Here is a 25,726-nt window from a genome sequence, read left to right as displayed (position 1 = left end):
CAGCAAGGATGTCAATAGGATGAGAGTGGCATTTAAAAGGGGCAGGAGAGGAGGCAAGTCTAAGAATTGCACAAGGCTCTGTGGACTCCCTCTTGGTCTCCTCTATCTCACCTCCTCCTCCAACCCCAACTTCGAAAACCCTTCTATGATTCCCTCTTGAATTCAGAGGGAGAATTCTTGTCACAGAACATACTTATAATATCAGCCCAGACTCTAAATAGTTTCTTCCTCTTGTTCTACTGTGGACTCTCCTTCAGCAGCCCTCCAAGCAGGTGGATTATTTCATAGCCCTCATGATACTCGGCCTGTGGGTGGCTCAGCTATTCTGATGGGCAAACAGTTTTCCATCCTTTAAAGTACAATTTACAATCTTTCAGGTTGGTAGTGAAGATAAAATGTGGTAATGTCTCTGCAAATGTTTTCTGAACTACATGAGGGTGAGCCCTGTTACTTTGAGTGGCTTACATGGCCAATGGCCCACTATTCTGTTCTCCTCCCCAAGCCTGCTTACTATGAACACCTGAGATTCTCTACCCCGAGGGCTTTGTTCTGGTCCTGGGAATATTGTGGTGAGCCACAGCAAGTGGTCCTGCAGCATTGTGGTGAGCCAGAGTGCCAGAGAGTTAATGCCTCCTGGAGCAGCTCTGAAGCAATGGTGGACAGAGATTGGTAGATAAATACCCCAGCTTCCTAGCCCTGGGTTGGGACAACTCTGAGGTAATCTCTGCTCTGTCTGCTAGGATTTCCCAGCCAGGATTGTGCTCCAAGTGTGCCCATGACAGATGAGTTGATAATAGATCCTTTATTAGTTTCCTTCCTTTTCTTTTTTTATTTCCTTACTCTCTGCCCGATGTTTCCTGGGATTACTTCCCAAACAAGCGGCAGAACTAGAACTTGGTTTCAGCTTGTCTGGTTTCAAAGCCTTTGCCTTCAATCACTAAATTATAGTGCCTCTGATATGGCTTCAAAAAATTGTGTCAGATAATAGCCTGGATGAGGGTTATGCTGTATGTGTGATTGGATTTACCTGCTTCATGAATTTGAGTACAACTGGTCACATTCTTTTAGATTTTCATATTGCGTGTAACAGTGCTCAAGAACCTCAGTTGCCAGATTAACGAGAAGTCTCATAGTCCCCCTTTCAGGTTCCTTTCTATGAATTGTTGAAATAACCGCCCCCCTTGTCTTTCCCCACCCCCTCCAACACCACGGTATTTCTAATGTCTAAACAGGACCTTTGTCTAACTTTTAAGTGATAAGTCAGCTGTTGCCATCCTCCTCACCCCCATCCCCACCAGGCACAGCCTGTTGTAGAGAAAACAATCCTCACCAATCTGCAGATGAATGACAGTCCCCTCTGAAATGATACCTCCTGCTCAACTCCTGGGGGTGGGTGGGATTCCCATCCCTCCATTCTGGGCCTTGATGCAGATGCATCAGAAGCTGGTGCTCAGCTCTTGTTTCTTGGATCACAAGCACCATGTCCTACTCTCTGGCCAGCAGGCCTTCCAGCTTCAGCAGGATCCATGTTTAATGCATTCCTTCTCCATTCACTCAGGAGCCTGTGACCTGAGCTTCCTTCACTCACTGAGACCTCTGAGACCCTGGAGTTAATTTCAGAGCTATCCTGGTCCACCTCCATAGATAGCTCCTATCTTCACACATTGAAAATTGCACAATTGCAAATTGGCTTTGATTAAACCAGTTTCATGCCTCCCAGAAGACCCTGGACTCACTCAAATTGATCCACTGTGTCCCCAGTGTTGAATTTTATGTAACAAGGATCTCAGACTTGACTGAGACACAAAAGCTTGAGTTCTATCCTAATCCCAGGACAATGCCTGCTTTCTTGCTCTGTGTTTGTTTGCCTAAAAAGGCCACTCATGTGACTAACCCAGGGCAAAAGAAGGCTCACCTCTCCGGGACAAATTATTTGAAAACTATTCATCCATGCACACCCATTTTTAAAATCCTGGACAAAACTTTTTTGGCCAGCTTCTGTTTTAAGGAGAAGTATGCTTCTTTTTTTCTTTTGATTCCAAAAGAAAAAAGGATAGTTGAAGGAAGTTTTTTTCCTCTTTTTGTGCCTGGAAGAGTACTTACTTGTAGCTTTCTTGTAGGGGAGCTGGTGCCAGAAAGAAGTTGAAAATGTCACTCTCTCTGCCTTGTGGAATTGGGACAAGTATTGTTCTGGGAAGAAGTGAGAAAAAGGTAAGGAAAGTGACACGGAGTCCATCGGAAAAGCTCAAACTCCCCTGTGAGGAGAATTGGCTGAGGAGCTACAGCCATGGTGGCTGCCTACTGTTTACATCCTAACCTTCTGTGGCTTGAACCCCACAGTTTGGCACAGGATTCATTATTAGAAGGCATACTTCTCTATTTGTTTAACGTATATAACTCTTCTTTCTGCAGGTGGATTGAAAGCTCTTCAGAGCCTAGCACAATGTGAACACAGCAGGCTTTTGCTCATGTCTAAGAATTATGATGTTTTATTTTCAGGTAAGCCTATCTACTGGTCTCATTCTCTCACAAAGTAGCAGGAGGAGAGAAAGTCCAGTGTGGGGTAGCAACACATTTATAATATTACTATGAATACAATATTATTTTCTTAAAAACTTTTTGAGAAGGACAATCACACTTGTTTTCCTGAAGAGGTGTTTTCTTCACCCTGTGTTTCTTTGGCACACTTGTTTCTTTTTCTTATTAGTTTGACAATGTTATTTGTAAATAGTCATTCAAGAAGCCATATTTTAGGTATTCTTGGACAGCATCTCAAAACCCACTTTTTCCAGCACGTGTAATGTGTACCACCCTGGTGCAGAGACTGCTGGTTGGCAGACCCTATGGCTGTCTGCAAGTCCAGTCTCTTTTGCAGCTATGGGCAGCCACATGGCTTGGGTTTTTTTTTTTTTTAAGATTTTATTTATTTATTCATGAGATATACACAGAGAGAGGCAAAGACATAAGCAGAGGGAGAAGCAGGCTCCCTGCAGGGAGTCCAATGTGGGACTCGATCCCAGGACCCTAGGATCATGACCTGAGCCAAGGCAGATGTCTGTTCATTCACTGAGCCTCCACATGGCTTGGTTTTATCCTACAAGCTATAAGCAGAAGTCTTCTAGGGGAGGCTGGTGAAATAGTTTCCGGTTTTCTAGATAGAAAGGCTGTGTGGGTAGCACAGTCTAATGAATAACTGACCCTTGGTTTTGGCTCAGGTCATGATTTCATGGGTTCTGAGCTCACTGGGGAATCTGTGGTGATTCTTTCCTTCTGTCCCTCCCCCTACTCTCCCTCTCTCTTTCAAATAAATAAATCTTTAAAAAATGATTGCAGATTTTGTTGTAAGGGCCCTTCCACCTTGTCCTTTCTGTCTCAGCACAGGTAAGGTTCCTTTGGCACATGTGTGAGGAGCTGTTCTCTACAAGTTGCAGCTTCTGGAAGTGATAACTACTTATTGTAGACATAGGATTTCTTGATATCCCATGGCCTCCCTGTCTGTGCCTCTGTGGTCCTAAGATTATTAGAATGTGAGTGATTGGAGCTTTAGAAATGAGCAATCTTCTGAGGTTCTTTTGGTTTTTTGGATGATTTTTAAATTATATTTTCCCATAAGAGGCATGGATTTTATTAATTTTTTAAACAGTACTTTAGCCAACAAAGTAACACATGCTTATAAAAATATTTAAACTGTCCCAAAGGTATTAAGTAAGAGTTTTCTCTTCTCTCCCTAGAGAAGTTAACATTTCTTATGTGTTCTTTCAATTATGTGTACATATATTTATTTACAAAAAAAAATCATAGTACATGATATTCTGCATCTTGCCTTTTTTTCTTTTAAGATGTTATTTATTTATTCATGAGAGACACACAGAGAGAGAGGCAGAGACATAGGCAGATGGAGAAGCAGGTCCCCTATGGGGAGCCCGATTCAGAACTCCATCCCAGGACCCCAGGATCACAAACTGAGCCAAAGGCAGATGCTCAACCACTAGGCCACCCAGGCATCCCTGCATCTTGCCTTTTAAACCTATCTTTTTCAAAATATGTGCATATGCCATTTTCTTAATAGGCTCATGGTATAAATCATTACATGGATAAGTCATGAACATTAGAGAAAGTCCAATTAAAACTACAGCAAGATACCACTATACGCTTATTAGAATGACTCAGCTAAAAAATCCTGACAATACCAAGTGCTAACAAGGGTGCAGAGCAACTGAAACTCTCATAAACTGTTGGTGAGAATGCAAAGTGTTATTGCCAGTTTGGAAAATGGTTGCCAGTCTCTTATAAAGGTAAACGTACACTTCATATGCAACAACTCCATGCCCAGACATTTACTCAAATGAAATGAAAATGTATGTTCTCATAAAAATCTCTACACACACATATATAGTGGCTTTATTCAGTTGTCCCAAACTTGAAACAATGAAAAATTATTCAGCTGGAAAAACCAGCTGTGGCACATCCATACAGGGGAGCAGGCCTAGGATCAGGATGAAGCAAATGATGTACTTGCCTCAGGCACAAAATTTAGGAGCACCAAAATACTCAGTGATCAAGATAAATAATATTAATGCAATATTTAAAAAACAAAACTGATGTAAAAACTACACAATGAACAAAATACAAAAATTTAAAACAGAACCTGATCCTGCACATAGACAACCCTAAGAGTTAAGCAAGCTGAGAGTGAAAGTGCAAGGAGGTAAAAAATGATCCAATTAGCATTTTCTTTCTTTAGAAGAAAAGGCAAGATGCAGAATATCATGTACTATGATTTTTTTTTTGTAAATAAATTAGCATTTTCTTTCATTTTCTTTTCTTTCTTTGAACAGTTATGACAATTGTTCCCAAACGAAGCAAGTTCTTTGTATTGTTATAACTTTAATCCATAGTACTACAGGATAAATGGGAAATTTTTATTTTGTTACAAATACATGCATGTGTGATTTTAAAAATAGTAAGAGCTCTGATGTAAGGTATACAGATTTTATTTAATAAATCTTTATTTAAAAAGTAAGAAAACCAGCTTTTTTCATATAAATAAGTAATATTTATTTCTGAAATACATTAATAATATGTTTTACTTTTCAGGAATAGAACTTGATCAATTTCAAGCCAGGAAAAAAATTTTACCAAAAAAATCACGAACTCAGGATGCTTTTACACTTTATTCACTTAAAACAATGATAAATAGTTCACTGTGTTTCATGTCTTTATAGCAATCCGATTTTTTTAAACTACTTTTTTGTTTTACCTACCTGTCTGAAAAGCTGGTGTGTAATTTTCTGCTATTTGTAATTGGTTTACATTTTTGACACAAACTTTTATGTACATATATTTGATTGTTAAATATAATTTACATGAATTGAGCTAATTCTACTTGACTATAATATTTACTGGAGCCTCATGGATTAAAAAGAAATATTTTGCAAATTCATATTAAAAATTCATTTTTCAGAAATATAACCTCTAAAAAGCCATATTTGATGATAGATATGATGTTCTGGAAAAGGAGAAAGAATGCATGTAGAAATGAATCAGAATTATGTGGGATAGTTACAGGTTTGGTTGGAAAACACAGTGCTTCGACCACCAAAAATAATCAAGTCCCCAATATTGATATTATTAGAATAGAACCAGCAAATTCTGGGTTACCTAAAGAATCATTTTCGAATTGTGAATAAAAAAGTGAAGAAAAGGAAATGTACATTTCAGAAACTACTAAACAAAAGTATAAGCAAGAGAGCAAGAAAATGCCTTTTTAAAAAAATTTTATTTATTTATTCATGAGAGACACAGAGTGAGAGAGGCAGAAACCCAGGCAGAGGGAGAAGCAGGTTCCACACAGGGAGCCCGATGTGGGACTCGATCCCAGGACTCCAGGATCTCGCCCTGGGCCAAAGGCAGGTGCTAAACTGCTGAGCCACCCAGGGATCCCCAAGAAAATGCCATTTGTAATAAATTTTCATATTGGTCCATTGTGGCTACCAATTTTCAGTAAAAAAAAGTGATTTTAATAGACTTAACCCAAGATAAGATCCATATTATAGTGAATCTATTTCACATACTGGCTGAAGATTTCAAGAGACTATTTTTAAAAAAATGTTCTAAAGGCAAATTAATTAATTGTGACTGGCTCATTTATTCTAAAAAGTCTCTGCCTTTATTGTTTCTTTCATGCATGCTTTTTATCAGTGATACTACAAAATCTTATTTGCAACTCAAAAACAGGTTTCAGAGACTGGAAGATTTAAGCATTTTTTGCCATAAAAATGTGACATTTTATCATAATGCTTTTCTAAACTACAAGTATTTTTTTAAATTATTCAGACTAATAGATAATGCTTTGCAAAAGGAAATAAAATTAGAGAAACAAAAATTGTGGGATATTTTGCAAGTGATTTTAGATGCTATGTTCAGTGCAGAAATAATTTACTTCTTAGAGAATGACAAGAAATTATTGGAAGTCTAGATGCTGGAATGTTTCTAAATTTAGTTGAACTTATAGATCATTACTGTCAATAGAACTAATCACATGGCTGATCATATACATGAATCCATTATTTTTTTGTCTAATAAAATTCAAGGTAAAATAGTGATGTTACTAGTAAATCATATAGTAAATCTGAAAAATTATTGAGAATAAAAGAAGCAAAATAATTTTGACTATACCTTATATAGATCATTGTGAACAGGTGTGTCAGATTATTAGGTATATTCACATTATGAATAATGGTATCAATAAAAGAAAGTTCTACTGACTACGGAAATAAGAAAACTGGATATGGTCTAGCTTGTAAAATTTTTAGTAAATTGGAAAAGATGATATCACCATAAAAATGCTCATGGCCAGAGATATGATAATGGAGCAAACATGGCTGGTCTATATAAGGGTGTACAAGCCAGTATTTCCTCCTAAAATTGATTATGCTAAATTTATGCAATACTCGGCTCATAGTATTAACATGCAAAAATGTTGCTTCTGTGAATCAAAATATAAACTTTTTATTTATTTTATTTATTATTATTTTAAATATTTTATTTATTGATTTATGAGAGACACAGAGAAGCAGAGACATAGGCAGAGGGAGAAGAAGGCTCCATGCGGGAAGCCCAATGTTGGACTCAATCCCAGGACCCCTGGGATCATGACCTTTGGGGAAGGCAGTTGTTCAACCATTGAGCCACCCAGGTGTCCTGTAAACTGTTTCTAGTATGGTATAAAGCACATATGCCTTTTTGGTGAATTCAATGACAGATGGAATATTATTATCCCTGCCTGAAGAATGATATTATAGAACACCTGACGGCATAAAGATCAATTGCATCAAGGCACTTTATGTTCAAATTAAAAACACCTCTCAAATATTAACAAATATAATATGACAAAATACAATATGCTGTAACTGAAAACATCTTGGTGCAATAGTTCACACACTTTTATGAGACTTATGTGTATAGAATGATGTTTTAAACCAACAAAAAGGTTAATAAAGCTGTATATTAAAAACATGTGACTATACATAAAGTTTCATACATAACAGAAGGCCTATCCCTTTGCTTATAACAAACAAACAAATTCCTTTTATTTTTTTTTAACAAATTCCTTTTAAAGCATATTTGATGAATGTAAAACTTTAACAAGAGATATGAATACTTCCAGAATTTGAAAATAAATGAAAAGGAAAGTTAAGAAGTAAGAAATTTACAAATCACTGCATGAGAGTATCAATTATTATGAAAAAAATGCACATCAAACAAAACCAATAGAGAGTATAAATGTTCTAGTTTCACACTTGAGGTGGAGATATGAAAAATTAAAGAATTTTCAGATTTAAAATTTTTAACTAGAAAACTTATTTTCTTTTTTTTTGTTTAAATTTATTTTATTTATTTATTTATGATAGGCACACAGTGAGAGAGAGAGGCAGAGACATAGGCAGAGGGAGAAGCAGGCTCCATGCACCAGGAGCCCGATGTGGGATTCGATCCCTGGTCTCCAGGATCGCGCCCTGGGCCAAAGGCAGGCGCCAAACCACTGTGCCACCCAGGGATCCCCGAAAACTTATTTTCTATGATTACATCTATTTACAAAAACCAGCCACTGATTTGGCTCCTAAATAGTACAACAATTTACATCCTTAAAGAAATTTCATCTGACATAATTTTAAGCAATATACACTATCAACTTGTAAAATCAGTATTGAGTTTGGATTTCTAAAACTGATTGACAAACTTTACTTAGAGTGATCTTGTCCAAATTTGGAAGTGATCTATTTTTTAAGATTTTATTTTTAAGTACTCTCTTCATCTAATATGGGGCTCGAATTCACAACCCTGAGATCAAGAGTTGCCATGTTCCACCAACTGAGCCAAATAGGCGCCCCTGGAAGTGACCTTGAGATTTTTTTTTAACAATGCTAATCTTCATACAATATCTTCTGCAAAAGGAAATGAGATAAGCAAATAAGTAACTTTTGAAAATACTAATAATGAATTTGCTTCCATTAAAGCCAGGAAAGTAAAATTACAATGAATTCTGCTTTGGTATAAAATAAAATTTTTATACTTAATGTGAATTTAAATACACCTAATTTTCTAATTTTCAATACTTTTTAGCTACTTAAATGTTCAAGAAAGAAAATACCCATAAAATTCATAACAACACGTAGATAGGGGTGCATAGTTCTCCTTTGCCATAGGCTCTGTTTTGGCTCCTCAGGGCACCACAATGGGCATACTGCTCAGCAACAGAAATGAACTTCTGACACATACCACAGCATTAATGAATCTCTAAAGTATTCCGCAAAGTTGGGAAACCAATTCAGAAGGCCCTAAATGTATGACTCCATTTAGGATATTTGGGAATAGAAAAAACTATAGGCACGGAAAGCAGATCACTGGTTGCAAAGGCCTGGGATTGCACAAAGGACTCGCTGTGTAGGGACAGGGAAGGATTTGGGCGCTGATGGAAGTGTTCAGCATCTTTTTAAAAAAGATTTTATTTATTTGAGAGACAGAGGGAGTATGAGAGAGAGAGGGAGCATGAACAGGGGGAGGTGCAGAGGGAGAAGGAGAAGCAGACTCCCCGCTGAGCAGGGAGCCCAGCAGGGGCCTTGAAGCAGGGGCTGGATCCCCAGACCCAGGATCATGACCTGAGCCAAAGGCAGATGGTTAACCTACTGAGCCACCCAGACGCCCTTGTAGTATTCAATATCTTGACTGTGATTGTGATTACACAACTGTATGCTTTTGTGAAAACCTATGGAATTGTTAGCATTTCTTTTTCTCTAAAAAAGAGTGAGCATTTTTTTTCTTTGTGAGCCTTTGATTTCACAGCAGAATAGCATCCTTTGGAGAAGATGACTTTGGCTATGGTAAGAAACATAAATTGGTATAAAGTTTCTAGAAAAAAAGAGACCAGTTTAAATCTAGTATAATAGTCCTTGTAGAAATGGTTCACTCTGAATTCCTTTTTGTCCTCGATTATTGTGGTTCTCCACTTTGCCCTACTTCTTTTATTGCCTATTATCTAACTAACGTCTTATTATTTGTTTATGGGGTCTAAATGTTCCTTGCAAGTAATAGACCTAAGATGTTAATGGCGTCCTCCAGAATTGCCTAACTCCACTTGAGGCTGAGAGGGTTCAAGAGACTCTTGAGAGCACATGTTTTTTCAAGGTTAGGTTTAATTACCTTTTAGTAAAATCTTGGCATGGGGACAACCATATTGAGGGTGCATGTCAGAGCAAAGGCTTTTAGTCTTTGGAGGTTTTCGCCCACATCTCAATTATGTTTTTCATTATCCTCTTGGCAAGCCAGCTAGATTGCTAAATCACATGGAGTTCCCCTAAGACTTTGTGTATTCGGAGATGTATACTGTCTTCCTAGGCGATTAACTAGTAAACTATTATAACTCAATATTTTGTAGTTCATTTCACAGATAGATTATATGGATCCTTTTAGAGAGGATTATCACTTGGGGTTGGAAGAAGCTTTAGGGCTTTGTTATTCAAAATGTGGTCCACCAATCAGCATCTGCATCACCTGGAATTTTTGGAGAAATGCAGGATCTAGGGCCCAAGTCCAGGCCTACTAAGTTGGAATGCATATTTTCATAACCTCTGTCTCCCCATTTGTGTGCACACCGAAAGTGGAGGAGCACTGCTAGCTGTCCCCTGGCTGAATCACTTAGCCGCTGCTCAGCTGCCCCAGCTGCCAAAGGCAGCTCTGCAAAGAGCTCAAGAAAGGTGAATTTATTGCCTTTTTGTACCTTACAATACTATTTATACAATACGTGTATAATGTCTTGTACAACATAATACAGATATTGGACAAGGTAAACACATTGAATACCTTGGTTATTACTTACCATGTAAATAAATGTGTTACAGTAGGAGTTTGATAATCACACAAAGTATTCATAGGGAATTACTAGATAGCATTTGCATGGCAATGCTGAGAAGTCTCTGCTTAGAAATTTTCAGGTAGATCATCTCAGACCAACAAACAACAGCAAAGACTTTTGATGCAGTTAGTTTAACCTTTACAGTGGCTGTCCTTTGGGGATACAGGGGGCAAATATTAACAATAAACCATACTGGTCAGTGATATTTCTGGGGGTAGCCCTAGGACTACTTTAGCATTCAAATGTATGTAATGTTTAAAATTTAGAAATAATTCTTGATACCCTCATCATAAATGACTATAGAAATGGTTTAAAGTACTCAATTCTAAGCAGCATATTAATTTGACCTTTTTTGAGGCTCTCAAAATTCCATGATCTCTCTTTTTTCAATTATAGTTACTTATACCACTGCCCTACACTTTCTGCTAAACTGTGTATTTGCATTGAGGTCATCTTTTTTTTTTTTTTTTTTTAAGATTTTATTTATTCATGAGAGACACAAAGAGAGAGGCAGAGACATAGGCAGAGGTAGAAGCAGGCTTCCTGCAGTAAACCAGATGCAGGACTTGATCCCAGGACCCCGGGATCATGACCTGAGCCAAAGGCAGAGGCTCAATCACTGAGCCACCCAGGCATCCCCAAGGTCATCTTTCTAAGTGTGGTTCCACAATTCCCTATTCAAATCATTGAACAGAAGTGTTTGGGAATTCAGAACTTTTCAAATTTAGATGATACTATTTATTATGTCCTATTCCAAGCAGAGTCTGGGGCAGCACCCCTTAATCAAATATTAATATTTCTGCAACATATGAAATAAAAAGTCACAGTAATTCATATGAATGAAGACCTTAAATTCTTTTTCTCAGGTCAGATAAAGTTTTTGCCACAAAATAGGTTACAACATTTTTTCTGTTTTCATAGTTTTTGTTTGTCTTGCTTTTATATTTTGCAGTTGTGGATAAGGAAAGATGGACCAGGGCAGCCCAGGTGGCTCAGCGGTTTAGCGCCACCTTCAGCCTAGGTTGTGACCCTGGAGACCTGGAATCGAGTCCCACGTCAGGCTCCCTCCATGGAGCATGCTTCTCTCTCTCTCTCTCTCATTCTGTGTGTGTGTCTCTCATGAATAAAATAAAATCTTTTTTTTTTTTTTAAAGAAAGATGGACCAGTTTGTCATAACAAATTAGGGGAAATTTTCGGACTGCTTTAGTTCACCTTTGCCTACAAGTAGGAAGGACTAAGCAAAAATGAATGTGAATAAGTGTTTGTCAAAACTAAGATGTATTGGTATAGCCCATAACTTTCTGTATGTTTGCTATTCAACACAGTCACAGTGAGGGGATGGGGTGACTCGGTGATGGGCACAGAGGGGGGCACTTGATGGGATGAGCACTGGGTGTTATGCTATATGTTGGCAAATCGAACTCCAATAAAAAAATATACAAAAAAAAAAAAAAAACCCAAACCACAGTCACAATATTACTTGAGGCCAGGGGGTAACCCTGTATCTGTTGATGCCAATTTTCATCCCTTCTTTCTTTCTAAAAGACCCTAATTTAATCCACTGTGCCAAATTAAAAATATTTGCTTCATCAGACTGTCTTGCAGCTAGAGAAGTTTCTGAGATAGCTTCTGTTTTCCTCACACACATCCAGGCTTCCTACTTCCCCATCCCTTCTCTCTGCCTGGGTGCAGATGTGGTATGTGGGGGCACAGCAGCTATCTTGCAACTAAGAAGTGACAAGCACGAAGACAAAAGCCTCATGCTCAGGATGGTGGAAGTAAAAAACAGGAAAAGCCTGTTGAGCTTCCAGAGCAATGTTGGACTTCCCCAAACTCCTTGTTGCACAGGGCAAGCATATTATTTAAGCTACTGCTTCTGGGTTTCTGTTATTTGTAGCTAAACACACTCCTAAATGCTACATGATAGCACTACTTTTTTCCTCCCTTATTTCTTTTTATATACAATAAATTGACTCTGCCCAGCTGGACTCCCTGGAATGATAATTATAACACTGTACTATGTCTGTATCCATTATTACTTACCTTGCCAATTAGAAACACCTTTAACTTGTGTTGGTTTTCAAGGTTACCTTCAATCTCCAAGGAAGAATTGCAATGCAATGCTTCTCTCATTGGTAGCTTTTGTCCACTCCTTACCTGTATGGTAAATGCTAATATAGGAAAAATCTGTATGGTAAATGCTAATATAGGAAAGACAATAGATAAACATGACAATAGATAAACATTTACCTGTATGGTAAATGCTAATATAGGAAAGACAATAGATAAACATGAATTTAGGGGAATATGTTTGCAAGACATTTCACAAAGGCTAAATTTAGAACATGTGTTCTAAATGGTAAATGTTGTCCCTTTCTTCCCAATAAAAATTACTATCGAACAATGACTGCAGAAGTTAAGATGAAACATTTAGAATGATTTTTAAAGTATTTTTTCTAAGGGAATTTAAAATAAAGCATTCTAATCGTCAAATTAATAATTGTTTCCTTCATTTTCTATTCTTACGCAAAATTTACAACAAACCTTAGTTAATAATTGGTTAGCTTAGTGCTCCATCCAAGTCAAACCAATATATTATAATTCAATCCATCCCATTTAACTCTCATTCAAATCTGCATATTCTTTTCTTAAAATATTCTTTTCTTGCCTTCCAGATTCTCTTTGACATTTGAAACATTTATTTTAAAATTCCTTTCAGATGGTTCTATTTCCTGTAGTTCATTAAGTGTAATTCCTTATATATGATGTCTGCTGATTCTCTCCTTGGCCTAGGAGCATATCTTCAGAGGTAATCAAGACTTCTGTTTGGGTCCTATTTGATCACAGGGCTGTAGGAGAATCTTCACGCGTTGGTTTTTTGTGGTAGAAATGTGCCCCAACACAAATAAAATTTAGAATATGATAAAAATGGCATTTTGAATCAATAGAGGAAAGGCAATTATTTAATAAATGGTGTAGGTAAACTTGGATCATATGGAAAAAGTTGAAGTTATATTCACAACCTATTAAAACACCAATGATGTGATGAGCACTTAGTATTATACTATATGTTGGTAAATTGGATTTAAACTAAAAAAAAAAAAAAGGAATTCATGGAGTATCTATTATAATCTTTGAGTGGAAAGGTCGGAAGCCATACAATAAAATTCAACTGCATAAAAAAATCTGTATGGTAAATGCTAATATAGGGAAGACAATAGATAAACATGAATTTAGGGGAATATGTTTGCAAGACATTTCACAAAGGCTAAATTTCCTAGTATATAAGAAGTATCTTCAAAAAATCCAACAAATAGGAACATGAAGAAACAGTATAAAAAAGTACACAAAAAAGTATGTACAAATGCCCTTATATCCACGAAAATATTCTCAACCACATTCACAATGGAGAAATGCAAATTAGATCTACAAAGAGGAAGTTTTTTTTCTTGTCAGATTGGCAAAGATCCAAAAATTTAATAACACCCTTTTAAATGTGTGAGAAAACAGAAAACAGCTTAAACTGGAAAATTTTGTCATTGGAGTCATTTTATAAATCTATAAAAATTGCAAATGCTATGTCCTTTGAGCATATGTCCTTGAAAACATTTAAGAATGTTTTCCCATAGATCTACTTCCCTGTGTGTGGAATAACATATCTAAAAGGTTTATTATAGCAAAACATTCAGAAATAAAAATTTATCAGTAGGGAATTGGTTCATTAAAGGAATACTCTGCAGCAGAATAAAGATCAGTAAAGTCTTGAATAGGAACAATATGCATGATATCTGTGTGTGTGTGTGTAAAATGCAAGGTAAAGGACACTGTGTTTATAGGACTCTTTAGAACTTGTGTGAGAAAAAACTATGTATATGCCTGTGGATTTGCATGTATATGAATAAATATTTCGGTAGAGATGCATAGGAAACTGGTACCATTGATTGCTTTGGGTAGAGGTGCTGAGTGGCTGGAGGCCAGAGTTGAGAGAGAAACATTTTTCAAATGTATTGCATTTAAAAAAATTAAATATAATTAAAGCATTTATCTTATAGATTTAAATTATATAAATCTCAAGAACAGACAAAACAAATTGTGGTGACAGTGGTCAGAATAGTATTTCCTCTGTGTGGGGGATGTCTACTGGGGAGGGGCAAGAGGCAGCCTTCTTAGAGGCGCACAGAGATGTCCTCTATCCTAAATTGGGTGGTGGTTACATAGTTAAATACGTATGGGAGAATCTAGCAATGCTGCACTTCACATTAGTGCCCTTTATGGCAGGTCTGTTATACTTGAATACTTTTTTTAAAAAGATTTCTTTAATTTGAGAGAGAAAGAAGAGGGTCCATGCGTATGCACAAGTTGGCAGGGGGGGGCAAAGTAGGAGGGGGAGCAGACTCCCTGCTTAGTAGGGAGCCGGATGTGGGGCTCCATCACAGGACCCTGGGATCATGATATGAGCTGAAGGCAGACGCTTAAGCAACTGAGCCACCCAGGTGGCCCCAACTCCCAGTACGTTTTAAAAAGTGTATTCTAGTGTATTATTTGAATGAGGAACAAGGAAGTTGATAGATACAACTAAATAGTAACATTCTGTGAACAAGACCTTGTTCACTGGTCTTAGTTCAAGTTGTAACTGTTTTCCTTCATTTGGTTTAAAGCTTTTAATAAAGGAGTTTTCATGTGAGAATGTCTGTGTATGCATATGAATGTCAGTGCAGAGGGAAGTTGTGGCCAGTCTATAGTATTCTTTCTTATTCTTATGAAAAGTCACCCTGTATTGGCTTTCCTTCAATGTCCAGGGGCCATTCCATTTTTCTACAGTCATGCTCTTGTGTGGGTGGGTGGCTGTGTACCTAGACTCCTGAGTAAGTGCATAGCCAGGTATGAATAGACCGAGTCACATGCTCTTAAGAATTTAATATTGGACTTTGCTTCCATATTGAATGAATTTCTAAACATTAGCTCAGTGAAGCTTTGAGTGCTGTACAATGAGTCAACAAAAGCTCAAATCTAAGAGCGTAAACCAACGACAAAATCCTTTTCAAAAAGAACTTTGATCTGTACTAAATCACTGCCTGCTTCTGTCACAATCTCTTTTCTTTTCATGTAACAAGTCTATATTCCTGCTTCAAGTATGTGTTTTCTAGCAACATTGGTGAGATTTAATATAGCAACACTTTTGGAGCAATGTTTGGGTCATAATGGAATAGTAAAAGGTGCCAGTGCCAAAAAAGTATGATGTGCTGAATCACTGTGATTTGGTGATTCTCTAGAGAAAAGGATATATAGAGGGTGTGGCTTTCACTTCCTTTCTTTTGCTGAAGTAAGCTGGAGGCACTGTTACATGATTATCTTTCATTCATTATAGCTCTCATTTCAGGTGCTTCTTCCTCACATAATAAAACAGCGAAGTATGTAGGTGGCCATGTCGGCCTGGCTGACATTGAGGGGAAATTGAGTCTGCCTGGCTGCCTCAAAGACTCAACTGGATTTGCCTGGGAATTTTAGGCAGGAATGGAGGAGTTGGGATTGATGCTCGGGTATCAGAACATTGAAATTTAGATTAATGAGCGAAGGAGTGTGTGTGTTTGTGTGTGTGTTTCTTAACCTCACTACTAGATAGTTAAGAAACTTAGCCAAAGTTGAACACAGTAGTGATACTTCAAGTTGCTTTAGAGAGAAGATTACAAAAAAATTATCTTTAGGAACCAAACTTTCAGAATACCAGTAAGAGATAGGTGAGATGAAGGCTCTCTTGGTAATAACAGCAAGGTTTACCTGGCATGATTGGTTATGATAAAAGTGACAACGGGAATGGAATAATCAACTGAGACCATCCTGCCTCAGTCAACGTGTGTGTGCGTGCTGAGGGGTGGTATTAGAGTCAAGTCTTAGAGTAAGACAATGCTAAGAATGCTAGAGTATCATGAGTGATTCAGGATCCTCTTGGGATAAAAGAGGGGCTAGAAGGCTGGGGGTTTCTGGGAGTTTACGGAGTGGAACCCCATGCCTCAGTAAAACAAGTTTTCATTAACATTATGTTTGTTACCCTCATAGTTAGTAGCTACCAGTGCAATGGACGATAGTTTCTACCAGTTGCATTGGACTGGGGGCTCCTTGACCAAAGGGGCCACAGTAAATTCATCTCTGTGCCCCTAGTGTTCAGCAAATGTTTTTACTGAGTTGGTTAATAAATCCATCTTCTAGAGATGCCTGGGTGGCTCAGGGGTTGAGCATCTGCCTTTGGCTCAGGGTGTGATTCCGGGGTCCTGGGTTGAGTCCCACATTGGGCTCCCCGTGGGATGCCTGCTTCTCTCTCTGTCTCTCTTTCTGTGTCTCTCATGAATAAATAAATAAAATATTTTTAAAAATCCATCTTCTACCTTTTTTTTTCAAAACTCTTGAGATGTGATGAAAAGATTAGTGTCTCCATAGGACTTTTGCTTCTATACTCACATACTCATACAGAGTAAGCACTACAGGAGTGTTAATTATACCTGCCATGATTACTGTTATTTCTAAGTTTGCCTTGAACCTTCATATGTTAAACTTTAAGTGACTTTTGTATTTTCATATGAGCACATTACTCTGGTTCCTTCTTTTTATTTTTTTTGTGGGTTATTTTTGAATTATTTATTTATTTTTAAAGATTTTATTTATTTATTTGAGAGAGAGTGTGAGAGAGCACAAGCAGGGGGAATGACTGAGGGATGGAGAGAAGCAGGCTCCCTGCTCGGTGGGGGGAATCTCAATCCCAGGCCCCCAAGATCATGATCTGAGCTCAAGGCAGATGCTTAACCAACTGAGCCACCCAGGTGTCCCTCAATTTTTATTTTAAGTAGGCTCCACACCCATTGCAGGGCTTGAACTCACAATCCTAGGATTAAGAGTTGCATGGTTTACCAACTGAGCCAGAGAAGCACCCCTCTGTTTCCTTCCTTTTAACTTAAGATATAGCCAGTATGGCCTTTTACACAAAAGTTTGAAGTTTTATTTCTACAATCCCCACTATTTTCTGCACAAATGTTTATATTTCTCAATTTCCTGGTGTGTGTGTGTGTGTGTTTTTTTTTTCCCCTGAACATTCTCCCAATGACTGGAGTCATGAAAACTGTCCTCAGGAGTTGATTTTGTATCTATAGCACTGGTTAGACACAGCCTCAGAAAGGAGTTTGTAACCAGTATGTAGTGTTCTCTCTTTACTTAAAAAGTCTCCCTCCCTTGACCTCATTACAGTGTCCAATTACTATTTCATTTCTTTTCACAAATATCTGTAACAAAATGTATAGTGTGGGGAAGTCAACATGTCTCCCTTACTCATTTTCACCTCAGTGAGCTGCTGCCTGACTTTGGCTCCCCCGTTCATTGGAACACATCACTCTCTAGAAAGCCTCCGTGCTTTTCCTCTGATCCTGAGCCACCAGGCTGTTTTCATACTCCTCTTTCATGCTTAGTTGGTTTGACGTTATTAAAAAACAAAAGAAAACAAAAATCCCTCTTCAACCGAAAGTCTTTTCTCCTTTGAAATAGTCTTTTCTTCCTGACAGGTATGACCTTGAGCTCATTTGTTTTGGCTTGTTTTTTTAAACCCATCTGGTGAACAAGTGAATGCTGGCCACACTTGCTGTTCGCATCCTTGAGCTTTCCAAAGTAAGCCCCTGACTCCCTCTTTGGCCTTCCTGCGTGTGATCTCCTTGCGGCTGCACATCTTTACCCTGCTCAGGACACTATTAACTCCACTTAGCCCCTTGGTTTTCTAAACCCATTTAAAAACTCATACACTCAGGGACACCTGGGTGGCTCAGCGATTGAGTCTTTGACTTTGGCTCAGGGTGCAATCCTGGAATCCCGGGATCCAGTCTCGCACTGGGCTTCCTGCAGGGAGCCTGCTTCTCAACTCCTGCCTCTGTCTCTGCCTCTCTCTCTCTCTCTGTGTCTCTCATGAATAAATAAATAAAATCTTTTAAAAAAACCACAGCTCATACATTCAAGGAAGAACTTACCTTCTTAAGCTCTCCCTACTCTAACAGTTCCCTTTGGTTTTGTGGGAATAGTGTTTTCTTTATGTAATACTAATGTATCAACACATGTGTGCTTTTTAGTAAATATTCTTAAGCTTTTGTCTTTTCATGAATGGATATTGCTCCATGAGACCCTTTCTTCTATTTGGGTTCTTTCCAAAATGCATAATATAATCTTCCATATGCAGTGGATCTGAGCTAACTATTGGTTAAAGTGGATAACAATTAAAATAGTAATATTTACTCCTGCCAGTTAAGTAAATGTTTAACTTACTTAATATGACTCAGAGACAATTTGTTCAGATACTGCCACTTCCTGCTTTCAGGGAACTGCTTTGTGTTGCTAACTTATTGATTCTCTGGGTCTTCTTTTTTGACCTAGATCAGATGCAGAGTATGGGGCTTATGAAGGAGACCAGAACATTGTTCTTATGAATTTTACTACCTGTATCACATGGCAGTCTATCATAAAGCCCAGGTACTCATTCACCAGGCTGAATGCTTATAAAAGTGGTGAGGAGATTTATTTGACAGAGAAGGAACCCATGGAAGCTTCTAGTGTCAGACTGCTGGGGTTGAAGTTCAGGTTTTGCCATACTCTAGCTGTGCAATTTTGTCCAGTTACTTAACTTCTTTGTGCCTCAGTTTCCTGTTATAAAAAGGATATAAAAATAATTGTATTACTCTCCTGGAGCTATCATAAGGAGCAAATGAGTAAATATATGAAACAGAGCGAGCTCTATGTAGTAGCAGCTACCACTGGCACAACTACTACTATCGTTAGGTTTCCTTTGAGTCTTTGTATGTGTATGCGGATTCAGGTGCTACACATGAAGATTCCTGAAAATGAATTGTTCGGTTTATTCACCCTGAAGGAAGAGATTCTGAAAGTTAGAAGTGTAGACACCAAGTTTCATTTGCTAAGGCAAAGCCAACTCCAGAAGGGGTTGAGAAGAGTATAAACTAGTTCCTGTTCTAATGACTGCACTCTTCACAACCATTGTTATCCAGACAAAGAAAGGCTGAGGAACTCTTTCAGATGAAAGGAGACAAAAGAGGCACAACAGCTAAATGCAGCTCAGCATCCTGGGTTGGATCCTAAGTTGCCATAAAGGACATTATTGGGAAATTTGGAAGATTTTGAATACAGACTGAATGATAGATAGTGATTATGGCATCACTGTTAAATTTATAATTGCAATGTGGTTATATAAGAGGATGTTCTTGTTCTGGGGATGTGTGTACATTCTTGCATGTGCGTGTGTGTGTGTGTGTGTGTGTGTGTATACACGTGGAAAGGAGAAAAGATAGTGAGATGAAAAGAAAGTGACTGGAAGAGTAATGTGGCAAAACATTAACATTAGATGAATTTATGTTATACAGGATTTTCCCCCTGTTTTTGCAACTTTTCTATAAATTTGAAATTATTTCAAGATAAAAAGTGAAAAAAGTCCTGTGATAGGAGACCCAGTTTTCCAACTTGAAAGATGGAGGAGTTTTAATTTATGGTCTTCAAGAATGATGAGAATATCTTCTGAGCTATAGAGTGGACTGTTTTGTCAGAAGAGTCTTTTAAAATGTTTTAAAGATAAAAGTCCTCAAAAGATGACAAATTTAAGGCACATATTGGATATACTTCTGTTGAAAGGAGTAAAAAGTACATGAGAAAAAATAATTTAATAGACTACATTTATTGGATAATAGATGAGTTGTTATTTATCCATTTTAAAGTCAATGGTATATTAATCCACTTTTATTTGAAGAACTTGGTTTGCTCAACAATTTTTTCTCAAAATTTTTAAACAAATATCAGAATAATGGAATTTAGTTATCATTGTCAAAACTTCCAACTCATCTGAAGTTCTTACTATAAAAATATGTGAGTACTTAAAAAATATAACTTCACCCCAAGATTGAATCAGTAGGTAGATACCAAACTTCATATTTTACAAGCAGAGACTATACCTTTGTCATGCATCCATGGACCATTTGCAGTAGCTGGTCATATACTTGGACATAAAAGGTATTTCACTATATAATAAAAATGAGAAAATGTAGAAAACATATTTATATAATCCTAATTAACATATACCAAGAAAAGTTTAAACAAACAAAGCTCTTCAATCCACAAATTATCTAACAATTTCCAAAATAGTTTTAGAATATTTGTTTTCCATAATGAACTCCAAAGTTCATTTATAATCTTTAGGTGAATATTCATTGCAACTCTATTTGTAACAATAAGATGCTGGAAATAACCCAAATGTTTGCCAAAAGGGGACTCAGACACCCATGGGTAAGAAGTATGCAGCTGTAAATAAGGGACATCTCCATATGCTGCTATTGGTATATACTCTGTAGGATGGATTATTACCTGAAAAAAACAAAATGGAGGAAAATATGTAATATTCCACTATCTACCCCCTAAATGTGGCAGGGATATGAAAACATATTTGCTTATACTTGAAATCATACCAATACAACAAGGACATAATTTAAAAAAAAAATTGGTTACCTATATTGGGAATAAGGTGAAGGAAACACAGATTAAGAACTACAGTTTGGATTATACCTTGTTTTGGGAATTTGATTTTGGAACTATGTAAATATTTTGTATAATTATAAAAATCAAATTAACTTTCAAAAGTAATTCCTAAAAACAGTAAGCAAAATAAAGTTTACTGTGTCGAGTTAGTAGCTTAACTATACAGAGAGAAATAATTTCAATTGGCTTTAAAAAACAGTAATTTAACATATAAACCTATTGGGATATACCCAAGGAATAAAAAGAATTGCAAGTACACCTTAATATGGTATATATTAAGTATAGTATATAGTTTACATATAGTATAATATGTGATACACACACACACACACACACACACACACATACATCCCTACCTACACACATATTCTTTTTTCTTTGCCAGAATGCTAGAATTTCTGGGATATTGTAATGATTCAGTAGGACAGGATATGGGACAGAATACTGGAAAGTAGGACGTAGAAAATCTAAGGTTGGGAATGCTGCATCCACTTAGGGGCTATGTTACTAAAATTTGAAAGGTGACTGCCTCTGCTGGGACCCAAACCTGACAAGACAAAAGCCTTATTGGAAAAATCTTTTGAGTAAAAGAACAGTTTATTAAGTACAGGTGTAGTGTGTATGTGAAGTTTTCAAAGCCGATAAATAGAAAGTTGCAAACAATTCTTACATAAAATTTCTTTCTTAAAAAATATATAGATGTAAGTGTATCTCTATATTAGTCTCTAAAAATAATCCTATGACTTCCCAGAAGTTCACACTATTGCTGAGATTTGCTTTCTTGCAAGATTTTCTGGTGATATAATAATAGTCCTTATTTTTGAACTATCAGGTAGAAAAAAAGTCATTTAATTTGACAAGAAGATACAATTTTGATTCTAGGCAGACTCTAGAAGATTCTGAGATGTATACTGGAATATTTTTGGAATGTCCTTCAAATAGGTAAATTTTAAACTGGAAAGAGTAAAAAGTTAATAATTTTCTATTTATAAGAAGCCAAACTATATTTTTCCTCACCTGGTTAAAAAGTTGGTACCATAATCACTAAATAGCTTCATATAGTAAGCAATTAATCTTTTTTTGGATTCATTCCTAGTTCTATTTCAGGAACTCTGTTTTCCCCTTTGGTTGCCACCTCTATATAACTTAGGTTACCAAGCTATCTGTCATAAAATCTTCTAAGTGACCTTTTATTCTTTATGGAATATGATGGAAATGACTAACTGATTAGTTACATTTAAAAATGGGACACCTGGGTGGCTCAGAGGCTGAGCATCTGCCTTTGGCTCAGGGTGTGATCCTAGAGTCCGGGGATCGAGTCCGCATCGGGTAGCCTGTGGGAAGCCTGCTTCTCCCTGTCTGTGTCTCTACCCCTCTCTCTGTGTCTCTCATGAATAAATAAATAAATAAAATCTTTAAAAAATAAAATAAATAAAAACTACAACCAACTAAAGATTGACACAATGATGTATCCTCACATTAACAACCATAGACTTCATTGTCTAAGATACCCGGCCACATCATCAGCTGAATTCACTCAAATTCATTATTTGGGTTGGATGTTTCACTTGCATGGTTAAAGCTTAGAATCTGAAATCTTGAAATTTCTTGGAATCAAAAGTTATTTAATGAACAAAATTAATTTCACCGAGTGATAGATTTAAAGTCTTTGCCAACCAAGAGTCAAAGAGATTTATGAAGGCTCTAAAATAAGTAATTTAATTTTTTTTAAACATGTTAAGGGACATTTTGTTTCCCCCAAAGGACTCTGAATTGGCTAGGCATTTAATTGTAAGAATGACTTCAAACTTTTTTTTCCATCTTAGTACATAAAAAAGTCAGTTAATGTAATGTCATCAAATTGTCATTCCCAACTCACATCTATCTTTCACAATAAAATTTTATCTGCAGAGTTCCAGTTTTAATCTTTTTTTTTCCCCCCGTTTAAATCTTTATGCAGCATTGTACTGAGTTCTACTGCTCAGCTTCCTGAGGTTTTCATCTGAGACGGCAAGAGGTATATGAAAGCATATTCCACTCATGCCAGCCCACAAGTCGGACTCCAGAGGACTGGACAATCCAGAGAAAGTTCTCCATCCTTTGCTCACTGCCTTGTAAACTTGCCTTTCGACTCCATACACTTACTAACTCTAAGGAGGCGAATACCTTATTATCTCAGGAGGGAAGGCCAGGATCCCCGCAGGAAATTGTGGAGTCTTCTGTGTGCCTGCCTTCAGCCTGGAGCTTTGTATTTGCTATCTCATTCCATCCTGTCAGCAACACTAGGAGGGTAAGAAATTCTCCATTTTTAAAAATGTTAACTTCCAGTATCGTTAACATATGGTATTATATTAGTTGCAGGTGTACAGCTTAATAATTCAAGAATTCCGTATATCAGCCGGTGCTCGTCATGACAGGTACACTCTTTAATCCCAATCACCTATTTCACTCTCCCCCCCCCCGCCCCTCTCTGGTAACCATCAGTTTGTCTTCTGAGTTAAGAGTCTGTTTTTTGGTTTGCATCTCTCTTTTTTCCTTTGCTCATATTTTTTGTTTGTTTCTTAAATTCCACACAAGTGAAATCATATGGTATTCGTCTTTCTCTGACCGATTTCACTCAGCATGATACTCTCTAGCTCCATCCACATCATTGCCAGTGGCAAGATTTCACTCTTTTTGATGGCTGAATAACATTCCATTGACTGTATAAACCACATCTTTATCCATTGATCTATCCGTGGACACTTGGGCTGCTTCCATAATTTGGCTATTGTACATAATGTCACTATAAACATAGAGGTACATGTGTCTCTTAGAATATCTTTGTGTTTTGTGGGCAAATAACCAGTGGTGCGATTACTGAATCATAGGACAGTTCTATTTTTAACTTCTTGAGGCACCTCCATACTGTTTTCCGCAGTGGCTGCACCAGCTTGCTTTCCCATCAACAGTGCACGAGGGTTCCTTTTGCTTCACATCCTTGCCAACATTTACTGTCAAAGAAATCTCCATCTCATACACTAGGAAATTGAGCCCAAAGAAGGCATGGGCTACTTAGTTGTGTCTGTCAGCCTGTGTAATCCAAAGCCTTGTCTACACTACTACTTCCTGTGTGAACTAGTACTACCTACTGTCACCTGGCAGAAAGCAGAGCCTTGAGGAAGGGACCGCTGACTGAGATGTGTTGACCAGGCCATGAGCATGAGGGAAATAAGGCAGTTGTGGGTACTTGTGGGGGGGGGGGCGGTGGAAGTCAGGAAGTTACAATTACGTGGGAGGCAGGGCACTGCAAGAATCTGGGGAAATAAAAATTTTTTCAAACTTCACATTTCTCCCTTAAGGCCAGACCAAGTTGGAGCTTGTTTTATAGCAGAAATGAGGCAGCCAGACTGGTGTGTAGGGCAAAATATTTTTGCTGAAAAGCCCAGTAAGTATCATTCTCATGAAACAGTCTTTTCTAAATCTAGGGCCTTCTCTCTTAGGTGCTCTGTAGAATGGAGTGTGCATGTTTGTGTGGGAATATATTAGCCACAGGTCTCCATCTTTTACTTTTCCTCTCCATACTGTTTAGTGTCTTTTTTCCTCTTGGTCTATCCAAAGATACTGGTCAAGGGAGCCAAGTAAAGTGCTCCCTTTTATCCAGAGTTAAAAGCTCATATATGGATAGATGGCTGTGTTAGGTAGGAGAGCACAGGATCTGGTTATAGCAAAACTGGGCAGCACATCAGTAGCTCCAGATGCTGAGGCAACCTCTCTGCCCCCCTTCCACTCCCCACAAGGCACTGCATGGGCTGCCAAGAGTTTTTACTGGTCTCCACAGATCCTTTTCTACCTGCCAGACTCAGCATGATCTAGGCAAGGATCATTTGTTTCTAAGGATTGAAAGTAACTGAATGTAGCTCAAGTAAAGAAAGGTTCACCAGAAGGATCTGAGGTTATGCCCTGGAGTTCATTTGTAGGAAGTGTGTCTGGACCTCCTGGGAACTCTTTTCTGTCTTGCACTGTCTCCCTGGTTGAGGTTCCAACTGCTCCTGCTATTTCCTAGGACTGTGTAGCAAGGCCCACCTTGTGACATGACTACAAGGCTGTAACAGCTACATAACTGCTCAATTTTATTTTAAAAAGTTGTGTTCCTCTTACCCAACCTGTTGCAAGTTGTTACAAGGGATGCTGCAAAATGCTTGCAGTAAAAGTCTCGTTAATTCTTGTTTATTTAAAAACATTAAATGAATTGCATTTAATTTTCATGCAAGTGCAGGATTGGAGACTTGTCATATCAAGACTGGATGGTCAAATAGATAATGACAGGGTGCCAAAATTCCAAAAAGGTTAGGAGTCATTGTTGGGGGTGGTCAAAGAATCTGTTTCCCCCACAAGGCATGTGGCTTCAAGCCAGTGTATCTCATACCTCATAATTTGTTCCCGTCCATTCTCTTTTCTGTTTTCCACCCCCTTCTCGTAGTCAGTTTAATCAGGGGGATATGGAGTGTAAGGTATCTCTGTTAGGCTTTTAACATCCAAATAGTTACTTCTGAGATACATGAAGACCTGTAAGGGTTGGGTGTGCTGTTCTGGTTCTTATTCTTTGAAAGTTTGAAAATCCTTATTTTTGTATCAAATATTTGACCAGAGGTCAGAGTCCAGAAAGTCAGACCTGACTCAGATGGTAAACCAGTGGGTTATAAAGAGCTACATAAAGGTCACTGAACCTAAACTGATATAGAGTAAGGGACTAAGATTAAGGA

General features: G+C 37.6%; 1 long non-coding RNA gene across 2 annotated transcripts in view; it reads left to right on the top strand.

Annotated features, from left to right (window-relative positions):
* The first annotated feature begins 1,856 nt into the window (after positions 1-1,856).
* LOC140636852 (uncharacterized) overlaps positions 1,857-25,726 on the top strand; it is a 35,080-nt gene continuing 11,210 nt past the window's right edge. Inside the window, exons 1-3 of one of the 2 annotated variants that reach the window (XR_012034084.1) lie at positions 1,857-2,013; positions 2,121-2,211; positions 22,942-23,271. This is a non-coding gene — a long non-coding RNA (uncharacterized lncRNA). Of the gene's footprint in view, positions 2,014-2,120; positions 2,212-11,366; positions 11,565-22,941; positions 23,272-25,726 lie in introns of those variants that run through there. The other variant, XR_012034083.1, reaches the window with a different exon arrangement.

Source organism: Canis lupus, chromosome 7 (genome assembly GCF_048164855.1).
Source record: "Canis lupus baileyi chromosome 7, mCanLup2.hap1, whole genome shotgun sequence".
NCBI classification, from domain to species: domain Eukaryota; kingdom Metazoa; phylum Chordata; class Mammalia; order Carnivora; family Canidae; genus Canis; species Canis lupus.
Note: the sequence above shows the minus strand (reverse complement) of the source record. Positions and strands in the feature narration are given on the sequence as shown.